Source organism: Oryctolagus cuniculus, chromosome X, assembly GCF_051225735.1.
Source record: "Oryctolagus cuniculus isolate XC-2025 breed Fujian yellow rabbit chromosome X, ASM5122573v1, whole genome shotgun sequence".
Classification (NCBI taxonomy): Eukaryota; Metazoa; Chordata; class Mammalia; order Lagomorpha; family Leporidae; genus Oryctolagus; species Oryctolagus cuniculus.
This window is the reverse complement of record NC_142888.1, coordinates 92,561,495-92,579,023: the sequence shown is the minus strand read 5'-3', so window position 1 is coordinate 92,579,023 and position 17,529 is coordinate 92,561,495.

The window sequence follows — 17,529 nt, the reverse complement described above, 5'->3', positions numbered from 1 at the left end:
ATTTACTTATTTGAAAGGCAGAGTTACAAAAAGGCAAAGAGAGAGAGAGTCTTCCATCCACAGATTCCCTCCCTAAATGGCCACAATGGCCAGAGCTGGGCGGATCCGAAGCCAGGAGTCAGGAGCTTCTTCCAGGTTTCCCATATGGGTGCAGGGGCCTAAGGACTTGGGCCATCTTCTACTGCTTTCCCAGGTCATAGTGGAGAGCTGGATCAGAAGTGGAGCAGCCAGGTCTTGATGCTGGCACTACAGGCTGCGGCTTTCCGCTCTACGCCAAGTCACCAAACCCTGATTTTACTTTTTTAAAACTTGATTTTATTTTCAATTAAAACATAATCACTGTACAACTTTAGGGGGTAAATTGTGATGATTTGATACATGTACACATTGTGTAGTGATTAAATCAGAAAACACTGGCACATCTGTCTCACACATTTATTGTTTCTTTGTGGAAAAATACTCAAAATTCTTTCTTCTAGCTAATTTGAAATATATAGTACATTATTTTTGTTGAGTCACCATACTATGCAATAAAATACCAGAATTCAGTCCTGTTATTTATAATTATTTTTTATCTATTTACCAACTTCTCCCCATCCTTTGCAGCCTTTGTGAAATATTATTTTCCTTGATACTTCTGTGAGATCAACATTTTTAGGGTCCACATGAGTGACATCATTTTAGTGTTTGTCTTTCTGCATCTGATTTCATGTAACATAATAACCATCAGGTTTTCCCAGGACTTCATCCTTTGTATGTTTGAATAGTATTCAATTATGTAAATATACAACATGGTTTTTTATACATTCATCTGTTGATAGAAATTTAGGTTGATTTCTTAGTTATGAATATTGCTATAATCTTAGCTAATACATTATCCCTTTTAGTATTTTTTTTGTTTGTTCTACTTAATACTTTTGGTTGAATACTGTAATCAACACACAGTTATCCTTAAGTGTTGAAACTTAACTGAAAAGTGATCGCTGTTAAATAAAAGAGTGGGAATAAGAGAGGGAAGAGATGTGCAATTCAGACATGCTCAAGCTGACTTACCCCAAACGGTAGAGTTAGAAACATACCAGGGGATTCCAATTCAATCCCATCAAGGTGGCATGTACCAATGCCATCTCACTAGTCCCAGTGATCAATTTCTGTTCACAATTGATCATAATGATAGGACTAAGAGCCAAAGGGAGCACATAAACAAGACTAGTGTCTGCAAATACTAGCTGATAGAATCAAAAAGGGAGAGAAATATCCAATATGGGAAGCAAGATACACAGCAGACCCATAGAATGGCAGATGTCCTAAACAGCACTCTGGCTTCTAACTCCACCATTTGGGGCAAGTCCGATAGAGCATGTCCCAAATTGTACATCTCCTCCCTCTCTTATTCCCACTCTCATATTTAACAGGGATCACTTTTCAGTTGAAATTTAAACACCTAAGAATAATTGTGTGTTAATCACAGAGTTCAACCAATAGTACTAGAACAAAACAAAGAGAAAATACTAAAATGGATAAAGTATTACATTGTACATCACCAGTCAGGACAAGAGCTGATCAAGTCACTGTTTCTCATAGTGTCCATTTCACTTCAACAAGTTTCCCCTTTGGTGCTCAGTTAGTTGTCACCAATCAGGGAGAACATATGATATTTGTCCCTTTGGGCCTGGCTTAATTCACTCAGCATAATATTTTCCAAATTCCTCCATCTTGTTGCAAATGACCGGGTTTCATTGTTTTTGACTGCTGTATAGTATTCTATAGAGTACATGTCCCATAATTTCTTTATCCAGCCTACTGTTGATGGGCATTTGGGTTGGTTCCAGGTCTTAGCTATTGTGAATTGAGCTGCAATAAACATTAATGTGCAGACAGAGAGTTTTTTCTACTTCTTTGAAAAAGATTGTAATTTTGATAAGGATTGTCTTGAATCTATAGATATCTTTGGGTAATACAGACCTTTTAATAAAATTGAATCTTCCATCCCATGAATATGGAATATTAGTCCAGCTAAAACTTTGTTAATTTTGTTAATCTTTACCAAAAAAAAACCCACCTATTTGGGGAGAGCATTCAACCCAGTGGTTGAGTCACTGTGTGAGATGCTCACATCCTACATCAAAGTGCCTGGTTTGAGTCCTGGCTATTGTACTTCCAATCCTGCTTCTTGCTGATGTGTACCCTGAGAAGCAGCAGATGATGACTCAAGTATTCAGGTTCCTGACACTCACATGTAAGACCTCTGCCTGGCCCATCCCTGGCCATTGCAGCTGTTTGGGCAGTGAACCAGTGAATGAAAGATCTCTCTCTGTTCATTCTCTCTCTCTCTCTCTCTCTCTCTCTCTCTCTCTCTCTCTGTCTCATCTCTCATCTCTCAAAAAAATGAAAAGAAATGCATTTAAAATTTAAACACACTTCATTTTGGTGATCCTTTGTGATTTTTTTTCAGTCTCTCATTCATTAATTTCTGCACTGGTCTTTCTTTCCTTCTACTAATTTTAGGTTTGTTTGTGCAGTTCTGCTTATTCCATGAGGTTCAATATTATGCTGTGGGTGCTGATTGCCAATATAAGCTTCCCTCTTAGAGCTGCTTTTGGTATGTCCCCTAGGGTTTGATATGTTGTATTTCCATTTTCATGTGTCTCATGACATTTTAAATTTTATTCATTGGCCTATTTGTTTTTTTAAAAATACGCTGTTTAATTTCCCATGTGTTTATACAGTTTCTCCTGTTACTGATTTCTAGTTTTATTCCACTGTAGTCAGAAATTATATTCAATATTAAATATGCTTTCATTATTTTTCAAAATTTATTGAGGCTTTTCTGTGGCCAGATATATGGCCTGCCCTGGAGAATGTTCCATGAGCTATTTAGAAAAATGTGTATTGTCCTGCTGTTGAAGGGAATGTTTGGTATTTAGCTCTTAGGTCCATCTTGTCTAGAATGAAGCTTATCCTAGATGTCTCTTTCTTAATTTTCTGTCTAGGTGATATGTTCATTGATGAAAGAGGAGTATTGAAATTTTATACATATATTTATATATATAAATACATTTATATATAATTTATATTTTTTATATTTTATATATATAAAGGGATATATGTGTGTGTGTGTATATATATATATATCCCTTTAGGTCCATTAGTATTTGCTTTATGTATTTAGGTGGTCTGATATTGAGTACATATTTATTTAAACTTGTGTTCATTTTTGCCTTTTTCATTGAATAATGGTATTATTTATACAGATTTTGAGTTAAAATCTATTTTAGTAAATGTAAGTTTATTCTTATGCTATTTTTGCTTTGTATTTGCATGATTCAGGATTATACTGAGAAACCTCTACCCCTAAGATTCACATTCTACCTTCTTTTGTCTCTCTAAATCTCTATAGTCTCTACTGTGCTTCTATAGAAGCAAGGGTAAAGAAATGCCTTGTTCCTAGAACAGTGGCAGCAATAAACTTTCCTATTTAACAAGTCTATTGTTTTTCTCTCTCTTTAATGAAGATGGATAAATATTACACTGTAGCTAAACAACCTTATTAGCTAAATGAATTATAGTCCTTTTACCAGAAGTCCAGGTAATATAAGGAAAAGGAGCAACGGGATTAAGGGCACCTTGGTAGGAACTACAAGCAATGCTTAATACGGGCATATGTAATTCAGGGTCCATAATCACAAAGAAGCACCAGAGCAACGCATTTCGTTGGTAGAGAGAATAGGATCTGATAGGCTCTTCTGAACTGAAGTGTGAAATAGGTACTGTTCTCCTGATACTACTAAGTGCACACAAGGGAAAACAACTTAGAGACAACATACAGCAAGCCTTTCAATCAGCCATGCGGTATTGCAGTAGTAGAATACACAGTGTAACTTCTGGCTTGTTGTGAGCTCATGCTCCTATTGCTGACAAAAGTTGGCCTTCATAACAAAAACAATCTTTAAACTCCTCTACACAGCCCCAGATTTCATTGTATTTGAGGACTATCACTCTAGACTAGAAATCCCCCAATGCCTTTGGCTTTTCAAGCTTATGTACTGAGTCTTTCATTAAGCAGAAAATTAAAGTCCTGGGGAAAATCTTGTCATGTCCAAAGGCCATATTAATACCCCATAGAAAATTTCAATACTTTAAGAAATCTTTGGAACAAAAAGGACTTACCTGGATGCATGTTGAGGGCTTTCTCTTATGTGATACAAAATTAAAGGAACAGAAGTTGTAGTGACGTGCTACTGGGAGAAGGACATAAAATTTTACAGAGGAGAAACATGATTTGCAGTCATGCCATTTGTTTAGATTAGATTTCTGCCACTTTAGTCTTTACTGGAAAATGTGGCATTTCTAGTATTTCTTGTTGCTTACTTCAATATAATCTTTCTCTATCATTGCTCTTCAAAAATAATAAAGATTGTAGTCCATAAAATGTTCCTACATGTTTGTTACATGGTAGAGCAAAGAAAATAAATAACTACCTATTTTTAAGCCAACATGATACAGGAGAAAAATTCTTCTCTAAGTAAGCACACCAGAATATCTCAGGTGGTGGTCATATGCCGCTCTTTTGAAACCAATAGCCAAACAGTTTGGGCTCTACTTCTCCACAGTATATCACTGCATAAAGCAACGGGATAACAGAAGCTCATTAAACAGTCCAAGATACAAGTATAAGAGAAGATAATTTTAATAAGTAATATGAGATATAAGGGTCTTTTTTCCTAACCTCAACCCCTCATATCCTTCATATTCCTCTAAATCTTAATTATAATCTCCAAATCTTTTCATTTCAGAAATCTGGTCCTTACCTTCATTGCAACAATCCCTCTATCTCCAATTTCTCATTATAACTTATTGCTGACATCATTACTCAAGAAATACTACTAATGTACACTCCTTATTATGACATTCTCATACTCAGAAATATTTAATAGCTTCCCATCACTAATTAAATAAAGTTCACATTCCTTAGTCAAAGCTTCCCATGATTTCATCTTTCACTGTCTATTCCATGTCCCATAGGATGTTAATTCTAATATATTCAAGATGAAATAACCATTTTTCCATGCAAATACATTTTCTTCTATAAAAAAAATTGGAGTAAGGCTCAAAATCTACTCTCATTGAAGCCTTTCTTGATGTAATTTCTACTCTGTCTGCACTCTTACAGCATTCTATTTGTTGCAATCTTACAGCATTTAAAACATTCTGACTTCAATTACTGTTAATTATTTACTTAACAGTATACTTTAAACATAGCCCAGTATATAATAAGTAGATATTTATTGGATTAATAAGTGCAAGAACACTGTTTCAAAGTTTACTAACTATGCTTACATTTAAAATGAGTCTATAAAGGACACAGGCTACTTCATTAATTGGAAAGGGTCCTTGCATAGATCAACAGAGTCACTGAAAAATGAAAGATAATTTTCCTGGTATGAGATATCAAGCTAAAATATCATTAATCTGCAGCAATACTTAATATGTGATAGAATTTCAACAGGTTGTTGAAAACTAAAAAATATGAGTTACAGTTGAAGATACTGGTATGAACCACTTTCTTCCTATTCATAGTATATGTAAAATAAGTATTGTGAGAGATTGCAAGCTGAAGTATGTCTCATGTTACAAACTGCACAAAGTATTCAGGGTGTGGCTTTTCTTCATTTAATTTATGCATAAATATCCCCAGAACTGACTGCACTACAGATATAGAGCTATCTGCTATGTTTTCCATTTCTGGAATATTTTGTTTTGAAAATCTATTAATGAGCTATAGAAAGTTCTTTTTCAAGCTGGCAGCCATAATTGTTTATATTTGTTTGTAATTTGTGTCATCAGAAAATACTCTTTCTTGGCAACTAATAATCCTTATGGAATGTATTCCAAGGGGGTTGGGGGGAGGATAAAAAGATACCTATGCAAAACATGGTTTTTAGAGCTCAATACATCTACTTCCCAAAACTACAGGTTAACAGACATCGGAAACAAATGACTCTTTAAGTCTCAAACCAGTTCACCATTACAGATCACATAACTTATTTTTTTTTCTTTTTTGACAGGCAGAAACTAGTACAGTGGAGTACAGCTCATGTGGAGCATGAAAGATATGCTCTCCTTCAGAGAAAAGGTATGTTTTCTCCTTTGGAGAAGTAAAGTTATTTTAAGATTATACATTTATGATGGATTCAAAGTCATAATCTCTGGGAAACAACTATTGACCATGTGTGATGGGTTATTTCTTGCAGTACACCAAAGTACCCTTCTTGACATTTCTATTTTGCTATCATCCTAACTTACCACAATGCCCATAGCAAATATAATACCATTCTAAGAACTTATTGGTAGAAATGAGAGCAGATTAATTCTACCCAAACCTGTTTTTCTGTTTTCATATGTTAAGGGACCAATGCCATTGACCAAGGTATTCAGGTAGGACTTCTAGCCAACCTGTTCTCCTTACCCCAGACCTAATGCTTATTCTTAAGGATCTCTACTACTCCCCATAAGAATGTGTCCTATTGATAAAAGACATTTTATCAAGTGATATGCACACTTTTTCCTAAAGATGATTTCATCCACTCCCACATACTGATCAGGATGAATGTATTATTGGTTCCCAAATCTGCATCTTTAGTCTAAGGTATATCTCTATTTCATGAACTCAAAACTCATTTTCAACTGCCTACTAAGCCACACTAATTAGATAGCCCATTTACCTATCATAAATTAAACTCATCTTTCCATAAGAAATCTTTTATCCTATATTACCTGTGATGTACATATAATTATAAATACAAATATATAAAGTTACTTCATGGAGGTCCAGGCAAGATGGCGGAATAGGAAGGGAGCACACTGATAGTCTGGGGAGAGACAGTTTAATAAAAGTGGAGATACTGCAAGTTCAAGGAAGAGTAGGGGAAGAAACAGCAGAGGAAACTCTTCCGGAACTGGTAATTCATAGTCAACCTGCGTGGAGAGTGTGGGAGCCCACAGTTTGGGACACCAGCGGCAGACTCACCACACCAGCGCTGGAACGCGAGGTGAGCTGAACCTCAGTAGCCCGAGACACCGGCAGGCAAGCAGAAAGAGGAGACTAGAGGGAGCGACCCCGTGGGGGAAAGTTCACCAGGCTAACTAGAAGAGAGAGAGAGAAAAAAAAAAAAGTGACCGATACGGACACGAGTTTCTCTCTCTCCGCTCACCTCTCAAAGGCGAGCAAGACAAAGAGCAGGCGCCATCTTGGACATACGTCATAAGCAGGGCGACCTCAGGTCTGCACCAGGCCTGAGCCTAGCAGAAAAACCTGACTCTGTGGGGGGAGGGGAGTGAATGAACAGGAGATTAGGACCCAGTGAATTTTTGGTGCTACTGAACTGAGACTGTGAAAAAAGAGACGGTGGGGCAGAGAACTCATGGAATTCACCTGAGTGCTCTCCAGAGACGCTACAATTCGGTAACCTTGGCAACCCAGTGGGAGATTGCAGGAGAATTTTAGCCCACACTGAGGGCAGAACAGATTCCCTGTGTGGTCCTTTGCAAAGAGCTTCCGATCTCTGGCTCCTGTGGGTATATCATTTGCCTGCTAACTACCTCCAATTCCGTTCAGCTGTGCATAATTACTTCCCTTTTGAATCAAAAAAAAAAAGAAAGAAAGAGAGAGAGATTTGCCACGCCTAACCTGGGAGTGTCACCTTTGGCACACCCCTGACCCTGAGGAACCAAACAGAGCTCTCAGGCCACACCCATCTCAAGCCTCTAAGGCTCCATCAAATACAGACAGTCCACTTAATCTAGAGTCAAAATATAACAAGAAAAAAACACCACAGTGAAGAAAACAAAGAATATCTCCAATATGCCAAACAACAAACGCAAAAACCGAGGTAATAAGAACATGGTAGACACTATGACATCCCCAAATGAAAAAGACACCCCAATTCAAGATTATGAAGATGATGAGATAGAAGAAATGAAAGAAGAGGATCTCAAAAAATTGATAAGAACATTAAGAAGTCCTCAAAAACAAATTCTTGAACTATAGAAATCCTTAATGGACAAGATAGAAAATCTTTCTCATGAAAATGAAATATTAAGGAGGAATCAAAATGAAATGAAACAACTAGTAGAACATGAAACTGTGATAGTGACAAGAAATCATAATGAAGTGAAAAATTCAATAGATCAAATGAAAAACACAATAGAGAGCCTTAAAAACAGAATGGGTGAAGCAGAAGAGAGAATATCGGACTTAGAAGACAGAGAAAAGGAAAGGATATAGTCAAACCAAAGAAAAGAAGAGGAAATTAGAAACCTAAAAAATATTGTGGGGAATCTACAGGATACCATTAAAAAATCCAACATTCGGGTTCCAGGAGTTCCTGAAGGCATGGAGAGAGAGAAAGGATTAGAAGGCCTTTTTTACTGAGATAATAGCAGAAAATTTCCCAGGTTTGGAGAAGGACAGAGACATCCTAATACAGGAAGCTCATAGAACCCCTAGTAAACATGACCAAAAGAGATCCTCACCACGACAGGTTGTAATTAAACTCACCACAGTGAAACAGAAAGAAAAGATCCTAAAATGTGCAAGAGAGAAACGTCAGATTACTCTCAGAGGATCTCTAATGAGACTTACAGCAGACTTCTCATCAGAAACCCTACAAGCTAGAAGGGAATGACGAGATATAGCCCAGGTACTAAGATAGAAAAACTGCCAGGCCAAAATATTATATCCTGCAAAGCTCTCATTTGTGAATGAAGGTGAAATAAAGACCTTTCATAGCAAACAGAAATTGAAAGAATTTGTCGCCACTCATCCAGCCCTGCAAAAGATGCTTAAAGATGTCTTGCACACAGAAACACAGAAACATGGTCATCAATATGAAAGAAGGTAAAGGAAGGAAACCTCACAGCAAAAGATCACAGGGAATTCAAAGCATATGTTAGAAAATATCTTTGGCAAATGGCAGCACAAAGTTACCATCTATCAATAGTCACATTGAATGTTAATGGCCTGAACTGTCCAGTTAAAAGACACCGATTGGCTGATTGGGTTAAGGAACAAAACCCATCTATTTCTTGCTTACAAGAAACACATCTTTGCAACAAAGATGCATACAGACTGAAAGTGAAAGGCTGGAAAAAGATATACCATGCCAACAGAAATGAAAAAAGAGCGGGCATAGCCATCTTAATATCGGACAACATAAACTTTACCACAAAAACTGTTAAGAGAGATAAAGAGGGGCACTATATAATGATTAAGGGATCACCTCAACAGGAAGATATAACAATTATCAATGTATATGCACTTAATTACAGGGCACCGGTTTATTTAAAAGATTTGTTAAGGGACTTGAAGGGAGACTTAGACCCCAATACAATAGTACTGGGGGACTTCAATACTCCACTCTCAGAAATAGACAGATCAACAGGACAGAAGATCAACAAGGAGACAGTAGATTTAAATGACACTATAGCCCAAATGGATCTAACAGATATCTACAGAACTTTTCATCCTACACATAAAGAAATTACGTTCTTCTCAGCAGTACACGGAAGCTTCTCTAGGATTGACCACATACTAGGCCATAAAGCAAGTCTCAGCAAATTCAAAAGAATTAGAAGCATACCATGCAGCTTCTCAGACCATAAAGGAATGAAGTTGGAAATTAGCAACTCAGGAATCCCTAGAGCATACGCAAACACATGGAGATTGAACAACATGCTCCTGAATGAACAATGGGTCATAGAAGAAATTAAAAGAGAAATCGAAAAATTTCTGGAAGTATATGAGGATAACAGCACAACATACCAAAACTTATGGGATACAGGAAAAGTAGTGTTAAGAGGAAAGTTCATATCAATAGGTGCCTACATCAAGAAATTGGAAAGGCACCAAATAGATGAGCTTTCAATTCATCTCAAGGATCTAGAAAACCTGCAGCAAACCAGACCCACATCTAGTAGGAGAAGAGAAATAATCAAAATCAACGAAGAAATCAACAGGATTGAATCCAAAAAAATTACAAAAAATCAGCCAAACGAGGAGCTGGTTTTTTGAAAAAATAAACAAAATTGACAAACCATTGGCCCAACTAACTAAAAAAAGAAAAGACCCAAATCAATAAAATCAGAGATGAAAAAGGAAACGTAACAACAGACGCCACAGAAATAAAAAGAATCATCAGAAATTGCTACAAGGACTTGTATGCCAGCAAACAGGGAAACCTATCAGAAATGGATAGATTCCTGGACACATGCAACCTACCTAAATTGAACCAGGAAGACATAGAAAACCTGAACAGACCCATAACTGAGACAGACATTGAAACAGTAATAAAGGCCCTCCCAACAAAGAAAAGCCCAGGACCAGATGGACTCACTGCTGAATTCTACCAGACATTTAAAGAAGAACTGACTCCAATTCTTCTCAAACTATTCAGAACAATTGAAAAAGAGGGAGTCCTCCCAGATTCTTTCTATGAAGCCAGCATCACCTTAATTCCTAAGCTAGAAAAAGATGCAGCATTGAAAGAGAATTACAGACCAATATCCCTGATAAACATAGATGCAAAAATCCTCAATAAATTTCTGGCCAGTAGAATGTAACAACACATCAGAAAGATCATCAACCCAGACCAAGTGAGATTTATCCCTGGTATGCAGGGATGGTTCAATGTGCGCAAAACAATCAACGTGATACACCACATTAACAGACTGCAGAAGAAAAACCATATGATTATCTCAATAGACGCCAAGAAAGCATTTGATAAAATACAACACCCTTTCATGATGAAAACTCTAAGCAAACTGGGTTTGGAAGGAACATTCCTCAATACAATCAAAGCAATTTATGAGAAACCCATGGCCAACATCCTATTGAATGGGGAAAAACTGGAAGCATTTCCACTGAGATCTGGTACCAGACAGGGATGACCACTCTCACCACTGCTATTCAATATAGTTCTGGAGGTTCTAGCCAGAGCTATTAGTCAAGAAAAAGAAATTAAAGGGATACAAATTGAGAAGGAAGAACTCAAAATATCCCTCTTTGCAGATGATATGATTCTTTACTTAGGGAATCCAAAGAACTCTACTAAGAGATTATTGGAACTCATAGAAGAATTTGGCAAAGTAGCAGGATATAAAATCAATGCACAAAAATCAACAGCCTTTGTATACACAGGCAATGCCATGGCTGAGGAAGAACTTCTAAGATCAATCCCATTCACAATAGATACAAAAACAATCAAATACCTTGGAATAAACTTAACCAAGGATGTTAAGGACCTCTACAATGAAAATTACAAAACCTTAAAGAAAGAAATAGGAGAGGATACCAAGAAATGGAAAAATCTTCCATGCTCATGGATTGGAAGAATCAATATCATCAAAATGTCCATTCTGCCAAAAGCAATTTACAGATTCAATGCAATACCAATCAAAATATTGAAGACATTCTTCTCATACCTGGAAAAAAATGATGCTGAAATTCATATGGAGACACAAGAGACCTTGAATAGCTAAAGCAATCTTGTACAACAAAAACAAAGCTGGAGGCATCACAATACCAGATTTCAGGACATACTACAGGGCCGTTGTTATCAAAACAGCATGGTACTGGTACAGAAACAGATGGATAGACCAAGGGAACAGAATAGAAACACCAGAAATCAATCCAAACTTCTACATCCAACTTATATTTGATCAAGGATCCAAAACCAATTTTGGAGTAAGGACAATCTATTCAATAAATGGTGCTGGGAAAATTGGATTTCCACGTGCAGAATCATGAAGCAAGACCCCTATCTTTCAGCTTACACAAAAATTCACTCAAAATTGATTAAAGACTTAAATCTACGAGCTGATACCATCAAATTATTAGAGAGCATTGGAGAAACTCTGCAAGATATAGGTACTGGCAAAGATTTCTTGGAAAATACCCCAGAAGCACAGGAAGTCAAAGTCAAAATTAACATTTGGGATTGCATCGAATTGAGAAGTTTCTGTATTTCAAAAGAAACAGTCAGGAAAGTGAAGAGGCAACCAACAGAATGGGAAAAATATTCACAAACTATGCAAGAGATAAAGGGTTGATAACCACAATGTACAAAGAAATCAAGAAACTCCACAACATCAAAACAAACAACCCTCTTAAGAGATGGGCCAAGGACCTCAATAGACATTTTTCAAAAGAGGAAATCCAAATGGCCAACAAACACATGAGATATCTATTGAGATAATCATATGGTTTTTCTTCTGCAGTCTGTTAATGTGGTGTATCACGTTGATTGTTTTGTGCACATTGAACCATCCCTGCATACCAGGGATAAATCTCACTTGGTCTGGGTTGATGATCTTTCTGATGTGTTGTTACATTCTACTGGCCAGAAATTTATTGAGGATTTTTGCATCTATGTTTATCAGGGATATTGGTCTGTAATTCTCTTTCAATGCTGCATCTTTTTCTAGCTTAGGAATTAAGGTGATGCTGGCTTCATAGAAAGAATCTGGGAGGACTCCCTCTTTTTCAATTGTTCTGAATAGTTTGAGAAGAATTGGAGTCAGTTCTTCTTTAAATGTCTGGTAGAATTCAGCAGTGAGTCCATCTGGTCCTGGGCTTTTCTTTGTTGGGAGGGCCTTTATTACTGTTTCAATGTCTGTCTCAGTTATGGGTCTGTTCAGGTTTTCTATGTCTTCCTGGTTCAATTTAGGTAGGTTGCATGTGTCCAGGAATCTATCCATTTCTGATAGGTTTCCCTGTTTGCTGGCATACAAGTCCTTGTAGTAATTTCTGATGATTCTTTTTATTTCTTTTTTTTTAAACTTTTATTTAATGAATATAGATTTCCAAAGTACAGCTTATGGATTACAATGGCTTCTCCCCCATAACGTCCCTCCCACCCGCAACCCTCTCCTTTCCCACTCCCTCTCCCCTTCCATTCACATCAAGGTTCATTTTCGTTTCTCTTTATATACAGAAGATCAGTTTAGTATACATTAAGTAAAGATTTCAAAAGTTTGCTCCCACACAGAAACATAAATGAAAAATACTGTTTGAGTACTAGTTATAGCATTAAATCACAATGTACAGCACACTAAGGACAAAGATCCTACATGAGGAGTAAGTGCACAGTGACTCCTTTTGTTGACTTAAGAAATTGACACTCTTGTTTATGGCATCAGTAATCAACCTAGGCTGTTGTCATGAGCTGCCAAGGCTATGGAAGCCCCCCTGAGTTCACTGACTCTGATAATTTTTAGACAAGGCCATGGTCAAAGTGGAAGTTCTCTCCTCCCTTCAGAGAAAGGTACCTCCTTCTTTGAAGACCCGTTCTTTCCACTAGGATCTCACTCGCGGAGATCTTTCATTTAGGTCCCCCCCCCCCCAGAGTGTCTTGCCTTTCCATGCCTGAAATACTCTCATGGGCTTTTCAGCCGGATCCACGTGCCTTAAGGGCCGATTCTGAGGCCAGAGTGCTGTTTAGGACATCTGCCATTCTATGGGTCTGCTGTGTATCTCACTTCCCATGTTGGATCATTCTCTCACTTTTTTATTCTATCAGCTAGTATTTGCAGACACTATTCTTGTTTATGTGATCCCTTTGGTTCTTAGTCCTATACTGAAAAGTGATCACTGTTAAATACAAGAGTGGGAATAAGAGATGGAAGAGATGTGCAATTCAGGACATGCCCAAGCTGACTTACCTCAAACGGTAGAGTTAGAAACATACCAGGGGATTCCAATTCAATCACATCAAGGTAGCATGTACCAATGCCATCTCACTAGTCCCAGTGATCAATTTCTGTTCACAATTGATCATAATGATAGGATTCTTTTTTTTTTAAGATTTTTTTTTATTTTTTTTTAAAACTTTTATTTAATGCATATAATTTTCCAAAGTACGACTTATGGATTACAATGGCTTCCCCCCCATACCGTCCCTCCCACCCACAACCCTCCCCTTTCCCACTCCCTCTCCCCTTCCATTCACATCAAGATTCATTTTCGATTATCTTAATATACAGAAGATCAGCTTAGTATACATTAAGTATGGATTTCAACAGTTTGCTCCCACACAGAAACATTAAGTGAAAAATAATAGATGATTTTTTTAAATGATGATGAAATCAGAGCAGACCTATTGTCATGTTTAATCCCAGTGAGAGTCAAGTTGGGAATTGATAATTTCTTTTTTTTTTTTTTTTTTTTTTTTTACAGAGGATCAGTTTAGTATGCATTAAGTAAGGATTTCAACAGTTTGCACCCCCATAGAAACACAAAGTGAAATATATTGTTTGAGTACTCGTTATAGCATTAAATCTCAATGTACAGCACATTAAGGATAGAGATCCTACATGAGGAGTAAGTGCACAGTGACTCCTGTTGTTGACTTTACCAATTGACACTCCTGTCTATGGCATCAGTAATCTCCCTATGCTCCAGTCATGAGTTTCCAAGGCTATGGAAGCCCTCTGAGTTCTCCGACTCTTATCTTGTTTAGACAAGGTCATAGTCAAAGTGGAGGTTCTCTCCTCCCTTCAGAGAAAGGTACCTCCTTCTTTGATGACCTGTTCTTTCCACTGGGATCTCACTCACAGAGATCTTTTGCCAGAGTGTCTTGGCTTTCCATGCCTGAAATACTCTCATGAGCTTTTCAGCCAGCTCCGAATGCCTTTAGGGCTGATTCTGAGGCCAGAGTGCTATTTAGGACATCTGCCATTCTATGAGTCTGCTGAGTATCTCACTTCCCATGTTGGATCACTCTCCCCTTTATTTACTCCATCAGTTGAAAATTAACTGAAATGTGATCCCTGTTGAACATGGTGGTGGGAATGGGAGAGGGAAGAGATGTGTAATTTGAGACATGCTCAGGCTGACTTGCCCCAAGTGGTGGAGTTGGAAGCATACCAGGGGATTCCAATTCAATCCCATCGAGGTGGCATGTACCAATGCCATCTCACTGTTCCAGGTGATCAATTTCAGTTCACAGTTGGTCATGGTGAAGGGACTGGGAGTCAAAGGGAGCACTTAGACAAGTCTAGTACCTGCTAACGATAGGATTCTTTTTATTTCTGTGGCGTCTGTTGTTACGTTTCCTTTTTCATCTCTGATTTTATTGATTTGGGTCTTTTCTTTTTTTAGTTAGTTGGGGCAATGGGGTGTCAGTTTTGTTTATTTTTTCAAAAAACCAGCTCCTCGTTTGGCTGATTTTTTGTAATTTTTTTTGGATTCAATCCTGTTGATTTCTTCGTTGATTTTGATTATTTCTCTTCTCCTACTAGATGTGGGTCTGGTTTGCTGCAGATTTTCTAGATCCTTGAGATGCAGTGAAAGCTCATCTATTTGGTGCCTTTCCAATTTCTTGATGTAGGCACCTATTGATATGAACTTTCCTCTTAACACTACTTTTCCTGTATCCCATAAGTTTTGGTATGTTGTGCTGTTATCCTCATTTACTTCCAGAAAATTTTTGAGAGTGTAAAAAAGATACTATTTTTTTTTAACCACCACTGTGATGATGTTGTGAATAAATGACTGAAAGAGACAACAACTGGAGAATGAGAAACCAGTAAGAGGCTATGGGAATAATCTTATACTTGAGAGGATGAGAGACAGAATTAAAGTAGTACATTGGAAATAAAACTGAGACCTGTGCCACTGGTGAATTTGAATATTTAACCTTTATGCTATATTGTACCATCAAAGACAGTTTCCTGAAAGGAAGTTGAATTTTTAGAAATTGAAGATGAAACTAAGCTGAGGCAAAATGGCTTACTCTGGAAATTCTAAGGAGATGATTATGTAGCCATCTACATTGTGGAAAAATAGAATATTTAAAAGATTCCAGGGACCGGCGCTGTGGCGTAGCTGGTAAAGCCGCTGCCTGCAGTGTTGGCATCCTATATGGGTTCAAGTTCCGGTGCTCCACTTCTGATCCAGCTCTCTGCCATGGCATGGGAAAGCAGTAGAAGATGGCCCAAGTCCTTGGGCCCCTGCACCTGTATTGGAGACTGGGAAGAAGCTCCTGGCTCCTGTCTTTGGATCAGCTCAGCTGCGGCCATTGTGGCCACCTGGGGAGTGAACCAGCAGATGGAAGATCTCTCTCTCTCTCTCTCTCTCTCTCCCTCTCTTTATCTCTCTGTGTAACTCTGACTTTCAAATAAATCTTTAAAAAAAGATTCCATTAAAGAATGTGCTGAGTCCATTTGTTCTTTAGAGGATCACTGAGAGTCATTCAGTGGTCACATGTACCACTGCCACATAGACACTCAATTGGAGATTATTGCAGGCCAGTGAGATGTATGCAAGCAAGAACTGGAGAAAAAACCATGGAATCGAGAATAATAATTTCCTACCAGACATGTTTAATAAACGCAATGGAATAATTTAGGAAAAGAGAGAAGTTAACTAAAAGATAATTTCTCATGTTAATGTATTTTTATTGCTTTGTTTAATTTGTCCACAACACTCTCAAGCTTACCATGAACAGTAGCTAACAATTATATTCCAATTACGTTCCTAGGACTTTTAAAAGCAATTTATACACATTTTTTTTATTTTCACAACAAACCTGTGAATTAGATCCAAGCATTATCTTCATTTTACAGAGAAAGAAACTGAGACCAGAGCAATGATGTTCCTAACCCAAGGTAAAACACTTCATAGATCATTGTGGAGGGTTCCCCACACACATAAGAAACTTCTTACTCAAAGTGGATAGCATGTATAGGTGTCAAACAATAAGGACTATCAAGTGTGAAACAGTTAATGATTGCCAGGCATTGTGCTGAACACTTTGACGGCTTTTTCTCATTTAATTTTCACAACTATATGAAGTATTTATTTTTTCATCCTATTTTATAAATAGGGAAAGTGAACCACAAACATCTTAAAACACTTTCTCAGGGTCACACTGCTGTGAATGGTCTAGCAGCACATCGAATCCAACATCTTCAAAACTTGCAATCTCTGTCCTTATGCAACACTGCCTCCCTCCCTAACAGTAAGCAGCGGTTCAAAGGATGGAAACATTGATTGGCTGAAGTTCTGTAGAGATTTTTGCTACATTATATAAAGAGATTCTGTGAACTAAGCCAGTCAACAATCATAGGGAAGGTTCTAAGATCAATAGAAACTTAAAAAAAAATCATCGATTTATTTGCTTGAAAGCCATAGTTACAGAGAAGCAGAGGGAGAGAGAGGCAGAGGGAGAGAGAGAGAGAGCTCTTTAAACTGCTGGTTCACTCCCCAAATGGCTGCAACAGCCAGAGGTGAGCTGATCCGGAGCCAGGACCCAACAGCCTCCTTTGGGTCTCCCACATGAGCACAGGGACCCAAGGACTTGGGCCATCTTCTACTGCTTTCCCAGGCCATCGCAGAGAGCTGGATTGGAAGTGGAGCAGCCGGAACTTGAACTTGTGCCCATATGGGATGCTGGCACTGTAGGTGGCAGCTTTACCTGCTACACCACAGCGCCAGCCCCAAGGCATTTTTCTAATGTCCTCCTGAACCCT